This window comes from Pan paniscus, chromosome 5 (genome assembly GCF_029289425.2).
Source record: "Pan paniscus chromosome 5, NHGRI_mPanPan1-v2.0_pri, whole genome shotgun sequence".
In the NCBI taxonomy this organism is placed as follows: Eukaryota; Metazoa; Chordata; class Mammalia; order Primates; family Hominidae; genus Pan; species Pan paniscus.
In genome coordinates this window covers 189,683,608-189,694,519 of record NC_073254.2, presented here as the reverse complement: position 1 = coordinate 189,694,519, position 10,912 = coordinate 189,683,608, and the positions used below count along the sequence as shown (strand labels likewise).

The 10,912-nt window shown below is 46.1% G+C and overlaps 1 long non-coding RNA gene across 1 annotated transcript; it reads left to right on the top strand.

Moving 5' to 3' along the window:
• The first annotated feature begins 1,025 nt into the window (after positions 1-1,025).
• LOC103786342 (uncharacterized) lies at positions 1,026-9,943 on the top strand. Its single transcript, XR_004672295.3, has 3 exons — positions 1,026-3,082; positions 5,706-5,777; positions 6,195-9,943. It is a non-coding gene; the product is annotated as an uncharacterized LOC103786342 (long non-coding RNA).
• Positions 9,944-10,912: the final 969 nt, after the last annotated feature.

Below are 10,912 nucleotides of genomic sequence, written 5' to 3'. Positions count from 1 at the left end.
TAAGTTACATCAACAAAAATTATTTTGCTTTTAAGCTGGATTTATAGTTTTATGACCTTAAAACATCTGGTAGAGAAAAATATAATCCTGTCTGACCAATAAACTCAGGAAAAAATGTATGCTGACAATTCTGAAAACAGCTCTATTTTTGCTTTATGAATAAATTTAAAATCAGCTTATTTTTCAAAGATTTACTTAAGTCATAAGAACTAAGAGATATTTGGGTTAATTTCTATATTTGTGATGAATTAATTAAATGGTTATTTTCTCCTTAACCCGATAGAGCTCTTTTATATATTCTGGTTGAAAAACTGTATACATATAACATAACATACAGACATTAAAAAAGCATAAAAAATACAGATGACCAAAAAACAAGAAACTTTCAGCTTTTATTTAAAAATTAATTATGAGTAAAACATAATAATATAAATTCACTGGTGTATGAGAAAACAGTTGGATTCAAATTATATTTGTGACAACATGAGATAGACACAGCCAAACCATATCATTCTGCCCCTGGGCCCTCCCAAATCTCATGTCCTCACATTTCAAAACCAATCATGCCTTCCCAACAGTCCCTCAAAACCTTAACTCATTTCAGTATTAACTCAAAAGACCACAGTCCAAAGTCTCATCTGAGACAAGGCAAGTCCCTTCTGCCTATGAGCCTGTAAAATCAAAAGCAAGTTAGTTACTTCCAAGATACAATAGGAGTACAGGCATTGGATAAACACATTCATTCCAAATGGAAGAAACTGGTAAAACAAAGGGGCTAAAGGCCCCATGCAAGTCTGAAATCCAGTGGGGCAGTCAAATCTTAAAGCTACGAAATAATCTCCTTTGACTCCATGTCTCACGTCCAGGTCACACTCATACAGGAGGTGGACTCCCACAGCCTTGAGCAGCTCCACCCCTGTGGCTTTGCAGGGTACAGGCTTCCTCCCAGCTGCTTTCATGGGCTGGCATTGAGTGTTTGTGGCTTTTCCAGGAGCACGGTGCAAGTTGTTGGTAGTGTTGGTGGATCTACCATTCTGGGGTCTGGAGGATGGTCCCTTTTCTCACAGCTCCATTAGGCAATGCCCCAGTGGGGACTGACCCAACATTTCCCTTCTGCACTGCCCTAGCAGAGGTTCTCCGTGGGGCTCCCACCCCTGCAGCAAACTTCTGCCTAGACATCCAGGTGTTTCCATACATCCTCTGAAATTGAGGTGGAGGTTCCCAAACCTCAATTCTTGACTTCTGTGCACCCTCAGGTTCAACACCATGTGGAAACTGCCAAGGCTCGGGGCTTGCACCCTCTGAAGTCATGGCCTAAGCTATGCCTTGGACCCTTTTAGCCATGGCTAGAGCAGCTGGGACACAGGGCACCAAGTCCATAAGCTGCACACAGCAGGGGTGCCCTGGGCCCGGCCCATGAAACCATTTTTTACTCCTAGACCTCTGGGCTTGTGATAGAAGGGGCTGCTGTGAAGACCTCTGACATGTCCTGGAGACATTTTTCCCATTGTCTTGGTGATTAACATTTGGCTCCTTGTCACTTATGCAAATTTCTGCAACTGGCTTGAATTTCTCCCAGAAAGTGTGTTTTCTTTTTTTCCTATTGCATTATCAGTCTGCAAATTTTTTGAACTTTTATGCTCCGTTTCCCTTGTAAAGCTGAATGCCTTTAACAGCACACAAGTCACATCTTGAATGCTTTGCTGCTTAGAAATTTCTTCCAGCAGATAACCTAAGGGCATGACTCTCATCTTCAAAGTTCCACAGATCTCTAGGGCAGGGGCAAAATGCCACAGGTCTCTTTGCTAAAACATAGCAAGAGTCAGAAAAAAAAAGTACTTTAAATTTCATATGGAACCAAGACAATTGTAAAAAGCTGGAGGCATCAAGCTACCTGACTTCAAACTATACTACAAGGCTACAGTAACCAAAACAGCATGGTACTGGTACTAAAACAGATATATAGACCAATGGAGCAGAACAGAGACCTCAGAAATAAAACCACACATCTAAACCCTCTAATCTTCAACAAACCTGACAAAAACAAGCGATGGGGAAAGGATTTCCTATTTAATAAAAGCTGGGAAAACTGGCTAGCCGTATGCAGAAAACAGAAACTGAACCCCTTCCTTACACCTTACACAAAATTAACTCAAGATGGATTAAGGACTTGAATGTAAAACCTAAAACCATAAAAAACCCTAGAAGAAAACCTAGGCAATACCATCGAGGACATAGGCATGGACAAAGACTTCATGACTAAAACACCAAAAGCAATGGCAACAAAAGCCGAAATTGACAAATGGGATCTAATTAAACTAAAGAGCTTCAGCACAGCAAAAGAAACTATCATCATAGTAAATAGGCAACCTACAGGATAGGAGAAAATTTTTGCAATCTATCCATCTGACAAAGGGCTAATATCCAGAATCTACAAGGAACTTAAGCAAATTTACAAGAGAAAAACAACCCCATACAAAAGTGGGGGAAGGATATGAACAGACACTTCTCAAAAGAAGACATTTATGTGGCCAACAAACATATGAACAAAAGCTCATCATCACTGGTCATTAGACAAATGCAAATCAAAACCACAATGAGATACCATCTCATGCCAGTTAGAATGGCGATCATTAAAAAGTCAGGGAACAACAGATGCTGGAGAAGATGTGGAGAAATAGGAACACTTTTACACAGTTGGTGGGAGTGTAAATTAGTTCAACCATTGTGGAAGACAGTGTGACAATTCCTCAAGGATCTAGAACCAGGAATACCATTTGACCCAGCAATGCCATTACTGGGTATATACCCAAAGGATTATAAATCATTCTACTATAAAGACACATGCACACATACGTTTATTGCAGCACTATTCACAATAGCAAAGACATGGAACTAACCCAAATGCCCATCAATGATAGACTGGATAAAGAAACTGTGGCACATATACACCATGGAATACTATGCAGCCATAAAAAAGAATGATTTCTGATCTTTTGCAGGGACATGGATGAAGCTGGAAACGATCATTCTCAGCAAACTAACACAGGAACAGAAAACCAAACACCGCATGTTCTCACTTGTAAGTGGGAGTTGGACAATGAGAACACATGGAAACAGGGAGGAGAACATCACAAACTGGAGCCTCTTTTGGGGTGGGAGGCAAGGGGAGGGAGACCCCTGCTAATGCATGTGGGGCTTAAAACCTAGATGATGGATTGATAGGTGCAGCAAACCACCATGGCACATGTATACCTATGTAACAAACCTGCATGCTCTACACATGTATCCCAGAACTTAAAGTAAAAAACAGACAAACAACAAAAAAAACAAAAAACATAGCAACAGTCACCTTTACTCCAGTTCTCAACAAGTTCCTCATCTCCATCTGAGACTACCTCAGCCTGGATTTTATTATCCATGTCATTATCAGCATTTTACTCAAAGTGATTCTACAAGCCTCTAGGAAGTTCCAAATTTTCCCTCATTTTCCTGTCTTCTAGCCCTCCAAGTCTCTAGGAAGTTCCAAACTTTCCCACATTTTCCTGTCTTCTGAGCCCTCCAAACTGTTCCAACCTCTGCCTGTTACCCAGTTCCAAAGTCACTTCCACATTTTCCGGTATCTTTACAGCAGTGCCCCACTACCTGGTACCAGTTTACTGTATTAGTCGATTTTCACACTGATGATAAAGGCATACCTGAGACAGGGTAATTTATAAAGAAAAAGAGGTTTAATTGACTCACAGTTTCACGTGACTGGGGAGGCCTCATGCTCATGGTGAAAGGTGAAAGGCACATCTTACATGGTGGTAGGCATGAGGAAATGAAAGCCAAGCAAAAAGGGAAACCCCTTGTAAAACCATCAGATCTTGTAGGACTTATTCATTACCACAAGAACAGTATGGAGAAAACTGCCTCCATGATTTAATTACCTCCCACTAGGTCCCACCTACAACATATGGGAATTATGGGAGCTACAAGATGAGATTTGGGTGGGGACACAGCCAAACCCTATCAGCTGTGAACAAAATTTTTGGTAAAGCTGTTTGAGTCAGTTACCAGTATACTGGATTGGACAAAGCATAGTTAACTGTGAAAATGTGTCTGAATTAGGTGAGGAGATTTAAAAGATAAGAGTTATTCTAATAAAGTTTTACAGTATGTTTTTGGTCTCAGTTCCTCATCCTTGAAAATAAAACGATTGTCTTTCTAGTGTAGGGAAGGTTACTTTTACATGGCAATTTTCTCTTTTGCTTTTGAGAAACACTGCAATACTAAAAATGTTTGTGTGTGTGACTGCTGTTTTTCAAGTGTCTTCACTTAAATAGTCAATATGCCAGAATAGCTGAGGAATTTTGAAAAAAAGAAAGTTTAGATTACAGGAGGATAAAAAAGAGGACGTGTAGGAAGTGGAGGAAAATGCCCTGAAGAGAAAAGACTCTGAGCTTACTCGGAGACCGTAGTTTGCAGTGAGGCAATCTTTGGGTTCTGAAAACATTTTGGAACCTTAAGATACCAGTTGAGAAATGTGTTCTATTTAGATTGTATATTTTATATAAAGCCACAATCTTTTACTTTAATTCTAAGAAAAATAAATTGTTTGAATGATCCTCATACTGTTTGAACATGCTGGAGTCCCAGGACGGAGGTACTATCTTGGCAAGTATTTAAACTTTGACAGTCCATATTGTAAGCAAATTTATATAGGTGATTTGGTTTAATATCAAATGCACAAAAACTGAAATAAAATCCAAGTGGGCAAATGAACCTAAAGATAAAGTACATACTCATCAGGAAGGATGGCAAGCCACCTTTAACAGGGAAAAAAATCCCTCATAAACAGGAGGCTTATAATCAGGAGGGGAAAAGACATATCTTAAATCCCAAAGAAAACCAAATAATCAAAATAAAAATGGGAGCTCCATCCAAGAAAGACTCACATAGGAGAAAGGTGACCTGGGAAAGCAGAGGGCTAAAGAGCCCTAAGTGTGGGGGCTGCGTGTTGTAGTTTCAGCAGCTGTTGATGTGTCAAGTGAGTGCTTTGGATCCCACTTCTGACACCAAGTATGTCAAAGTCAAATGAAAATTTAGAGAGAACCCTCTAAATAAAATGTTTTATTTGGAAAATCAGAATTGCAATTTAGGGCACACATACAGACTGGGGCAGTCTTTGATATATCCAATGCACAAAGAGAAGTTTGAGGGTTTTATTAGAAAGATAAATATATTATCTTGAAAAACAAATTATTGGCACTAGTGAGGCTTTGGGAGCTGGCAAGCCCTAACTGGTGAGTGACAGTTGCAGGTAACACTGGCCTTAGAGCCATGGCAGTTCACTTCGGCAGCTACCAGGTAAAACTGATCTTAGGTGACAGCCAGTCATTCAGCATTAAGTCATTCAGCAGACAGAATCCCTGGGCAAGCAGTGTGTGCCCTGAGTGCTCCCACCCCCGGTCTCTTGACTATAGTTTATATGGGCAGGACAAGATAACTCTGATTCATGTCATCCATTTCTTCATAGTAGGCACTTGAGAGGGGCGGCCTATGTATGATGCCATGGTTAAAGAAACTCCAGTCAACTTCCTCCCCACCGGGAAAAACTGTTCCAGCTAATCATGGGGTTCACAATTCTAACAAGAAAAGATTCATTTACGTTTCTTTGAATGACTTTCAGCTTACAAGGTTCTTTATAATTACTATTACAGATGAGGACAGCTCTGTGCCAGAGAATGAGCTGGGATCTGCCCTGACAAGTGGAGCCTCGTTTGAAAGTGTCGGTAAAGTTTCTTCCAAGTTGTGATGTTCCTGTTTTCCTTCTTCATCCTTGTGGAAGCTACAGCTTTCCATTTGAACTTCCCTCGTCCTCATTCAGGACATATAATGAGGCCTACTAGGTTTCTGGCACTTGGGGCTGGAGATGTAGGAGGGACAAAACAGCCACAGAAGCCACTTGTGCAGAGCTTGCATCTTTCCTGTTGTTCAGCCCAACATGCTGGATTCATTTCTGACTCCCTCCTTTCTTTCACACCACACATCTGATTCTCTACCAGACCGTCTGGTCCTGTGTCAAAGCATACCCCTAGCCTAGCTGCAAGCTCCTACTACACTGTGGGGCCTGTTCAAAGGCTGCCTGGCCTTCCCTTGCCCTGTAGCAGGTAGGCGGGTGCTCACCAAGCTCTCCCTTCTTTCTTCAGGTAACAGGCTCTGTGTCTGAACCAAAGTTTCCCTTGCAACCTGGTGTGGCTGCATGATGGAGTTTGGGCCGTGACATATGGTAGGTTTGACATGTGCCACTCTTAGGGCCAACTTCTAAAGCCCCCAAGACACAGCCCCATGCCCTGTGCCCTTCTGCAGCTCAGAGCAGATGAGCCCAGTGACCTTGAGGCCCTTGAAGATGGTGGAACCAGGAGACATGAGGGGCCTTGGCCTTGAAACACAACTCGAAGGGAAATCACTCATCTGGAAAACGTGTTTGGACCCATACCACACCGTGGCAAATACCTGGTAAAACTGTCATCTGAAATTGCTTGGAAATAGGACACTACCACCTAAACCCACAGCTCGTAGGCCAGGGCACCTCAACTGTAGTCCCCAGACCAGCAGCATCGGTGTTACCTGGAAAATTAAAAATGCAAAGTTTTGGGCCCACTTCAGACCCCAGGTCAGAAATTGTGGGTTGCAGAAATCTGTGTTTTAATAACCCTTCAGATGACTGTGGTGCCCAACAAAGTTGAAATGCCTGCTCCCATGTGTGCTGGGTTTAGTTTGTGCTTTAGCAAAGCGGGATAAGAAAGAAAGGAGGCCAGGATGGAATTCGCTGGTTTCCAACTAGAAGTGACAGAAAATAGAAAGAGTCCAGTAATGTGAGGTCTTGAAGTGTTGGGAGAATTCATTCATCACTTCTAGATTCCAGACAATCAGAAATAAAATTTTAAAAGTCTTTCAATGACAAACCAAGACTTCTCAGTTGGGAAAAAAAAAAAAAAAGGACTCAGTCTCGTTGCAGACATGAGATGAAGAGTGTGGTCTTTTCACAAATGCCTGTGCAAGGGAGTCAAGGACAGAAGCCATCCGGTGGGCTCCTTGGCACGGGGGCGGCTGAAGCAAACCAACCAGGAGCCCACGCAGCTGTCAAGGGCTTGTGTCAGCAAGTAAAGCCTGGACTGCTTGTGACTGTGAAGTGTAAAAGTGGCCCTGGGTCCTCAGGCCTGTGGACAGGACAAAGCCAAAGCCGCCCAGCGCCGTGTGATGCGGCCACAGAGAACACGAGCCTCGGGAGAGAGGAGCCTGGGGCTGGAGAACAAGGGGGAAGGACGCTCCCCTCTGGCTGCAGGAGCGGGGCTGCTGAGGGCAAGATCCATCATTTCTCGGGGCCAATGATGCTGCTTCCTACTCTCTGCTTTCTGCCTGGGAGTTTTGTCTGGGAAGCCTGTGTCTGCCCCACTCACCGTGTGGTGCAAGCTCCATTTCCAGCAAGGACAACCGTGGCTGCCGAGAGCACCTTACAAGCCAGGCATCCTCCTCTGAGCTCAAGGCAGCCTTGAGAAGTGGGACGAAGACTTCCTTCAGGGGAAGAGGAGCGGCTCAGAGAAAGGAAGAGGCTAGTCCAGAACCACCACGTGGACATCTTCTGTGAAGGCAAGGGCTCACCCTCACCCTGACGCCAGCCACCTGCCCCTCTTAATAGGAGGGCGGGCCCTCCCCGCACAGCAGGCACTTCACTGCAGGCTCTGCTGCCTTTGGGAAATGTGCCTCCCTTGTAGAGCTTTGTGGTGCAGATTCGGCTATCAAAGGAGTAGAACCCCCCCCCCACCGTCCCCCCCCCCCCCCCCCACAGCGCAGCTAAGAAAGCTGTTTGATTTAACCCATGGTTTCCCAAATACTTTAGACCACTAATTAATTTTGTTTTCTGAAACATTCATTAATATGTTCACAGAAAATTGTGGCATTCACTTTGGAAAATATATCTGTTTAAGAACAGATAATGAATACACAGCAAATTTAGAACTGTGTTAAGATTCCATAACTAAAACCACTCTAAACTTTCTGAAATGGCTGAAAACGTTTCCCTAACTTTTCTGAAAGTACTTGCTGGGCTTCTTGGAGACTGAATCATCCCTTTTGAGCCCACTCAGGGGAAAGTTCAAAAGACCTCAGAGAAGATAAAAAGCAGGGCAAGAGAGACGGCCCAGTCTGCTAGCTCTCCACTGGAGAAAATGCATGTGGGAAAGGCTGGGGGTTTCCATCCTCAATATTTAGTAAAAGATAAAGTAAAAATTACAACTGCCTTCTGAATGGCTCCCCCTCCCCTGACTTCATGGGAGTGATGACTCACCCCTCTGTTTTGTAACTGCAGAGATTTAAAGTGGAGATGGGACCTTTGGCATTTCAGAAAATGTCGACGCCGCTTTCTTCTGCTTTCTCCGGGACCCCTCTGGGGCCTCGCGTCCTCCCCTCCCGCTGAAAGCCTGCTGTGAAAGGAGCAAGGATGTGAAAAAGATGTACGACTCTTTGCTTCCTTATGCTCGGCCCAAGTTTATCAAAAGCTGTGGAGTTTGCTAAAATAATCCAGGGCATTCGCCTGGAAATGGTTTTTTTTTTTTGGGTTGTTGTTTCTCTTCACTTGTTCCAAAGAAGCAAAATAAGACAGGGGCTGCCCCTTGTCCTGTCTCATTCATTTTTGACACCCTTGTTTCTCCACACAGGCTCTGGGGTGAAGGGCACAGGTGGGATTCAGAATAGAAATGATTCGCGGGACGCAAGGGGTTGGGATCAGGAGAAGCGGCAGAAACTCCTGCTCTGCAGACACAGCAGACATTACTGGGAAAGACACCAGAGACCCAGGAGTTCACCCAAGTCCTCTGCACACTGTCTTCCAGCCCTCTCTCCTGGATCTGAGATGATTTCACTTAAAAACACAAGCCTTTGCTTAAAGGTAGATGAACATTCCTTCCACTTTCTAAGATGGGGGGCCCACGGTCCTAGGCGCTGAGTCAGAAACTTTTTAGATGTCCCCAGAGTGCACAGGTTTAAGGACAGAGGGAGATTCTCAGTCTTCCTGGGTCCTCCCTGTCTCTCAGCCCAGTCCCATCACACTCTAAATCCCAGGGACTTGACTCTGCCTTCCAATAGTTCTCAGATCCACCTACTTTGCTCCCTACTTTCGGAGCGCAGGTAGCCACTTGCTCTCCCAGAGAGTGCTGCAGCGGTGATGATCGGTTTCCCCCCTCCCCACCTGCTCAGTCCTGCAAAGCCTGGACTCTGCTCCAAGGCCTTTGGGACCCAACACCTGCTTTCCAGCCCCAGGGCCTCAGGCCTGAGACCACAGGGGCTCTTCCCGGCGGCTTGTACCTCCCTCCATTCACCTGCTGATTTCTTGCTCATCTGTTTATTCCTCTGATCCAACAAGGTCAGGATGGTATGCAACCGCCGCCCCCCCCCCGCCCCCACAGCACTGCCACGACCCTTGTCTGGGATGGATGATGTGGGGCTGCACTTCCTCTGTCGGCCCCCTGCCCTCGTGAGGAGGCCCAGCATGTAGCAGGCAAGCAGCAGGCAGCAGGCAGGTGCTGAGTGGGTGTGGAAGGTGTGGCCCCTCACACCTCTGTGTTCTATGCTCAGCAGTGTGCTTGGGCATGGCGAGGCCTCAGCAGATACTGTGAGCACAGTGACACCAATGGAACCCAGTAAAGAGACAGTTTCCAATTTTCCTCTCTGCTGGGGCCCACCCAGATCCTGGAGCAGAGCATGGCCTGCAGGAAGCACAGGCTGGTGGACTGTGGCTGTGTCACGGCGAGCTTCCAGTGGCTCTCGCAGAACTCAATTGGCACGGTAAAGGGACAAATGAAGTTTCCAGCTTTTTTCTTTTAATATCTCAGATATCAATTTTATAGCTTTGATGGACATAATTTATAAAATAAGTCTATATCTTACTGTAAATTTGAGACGGTTAACCTTTAATAAAGTTAGGAAAGGGCTTGTCAAAACTCCTGAGCTGAACTTTGCTTGCTCGTTATGTAATAACAACAAAATGATTTTAACCTAAACTGCAGCTATTTTGGCCATTTAAAGGTGAGGAAAGAGAGGGGATGAGCAGGAAAAGTAGTTTTTCCATCGTCCTGGAAGAACTGCCAGGTGAAGGTGATGGGGAGGCTGGCGTTTTAATTCCTCTAATGGCTCAGATCAGCTGCACCTGGGTGTGTGTCCCTTGCTCATCAGCGCACGCTGGCGGGCCTGCGGAGGCACGAGGTGTCTTTAAGCCGAGAGCAGGAAGCAAAGTTTCTGGAAAAACTGAGGGGTGCAGGGAGCACGGACTGGGTCTTCAGGAGCAGCGGGGCTGAGCTGTGGAAATGGGCACATCCACTGTCCCAGATATTATGAAAATGAACCCCTCACTCTGAGCTCTTGCGAGAGAAATCCTCAAGTATGGAGCCCAAAGAAAAGGGGCTGTGTCCATGCTTGGGCTGGGCTCTGCAAGAATGCACAACAAATCACCACCCCAGACAAACACTTCCAGGCACCGCCGACATACTCCTAAACACTTCCCCAGGCACTCCAGACGCCTCCCCACAGGCTCCCAGACGCCTCCCCACAGGCTGCCAGGCCCCTCCCCACACGCTCCCAGACGCCTCCCCACACGCTCCCAGGCGCCTCCCCCACAGGCTCCCAGGCGCCTCCCCACACGCTCCCAGGCGCCTCCCCACAGACTCCCAGGCGCCTCCCCACAGGCTCCCAGGCGCCTCCCCACAGGCTCCCAGGCGCCTCCCCACACGCTCCCAGGCGCCTCCCCACAGGCTCCCAGGCGCCTCCCCACAGGCTCCCAGACGCCTCCCCACAGGCTCCCAGACGCCTCCCCACACGCTCCCAGGCGCCTCCCCACACGCTCCCAGGCGCCTCCCCACAGGCTCCCAGG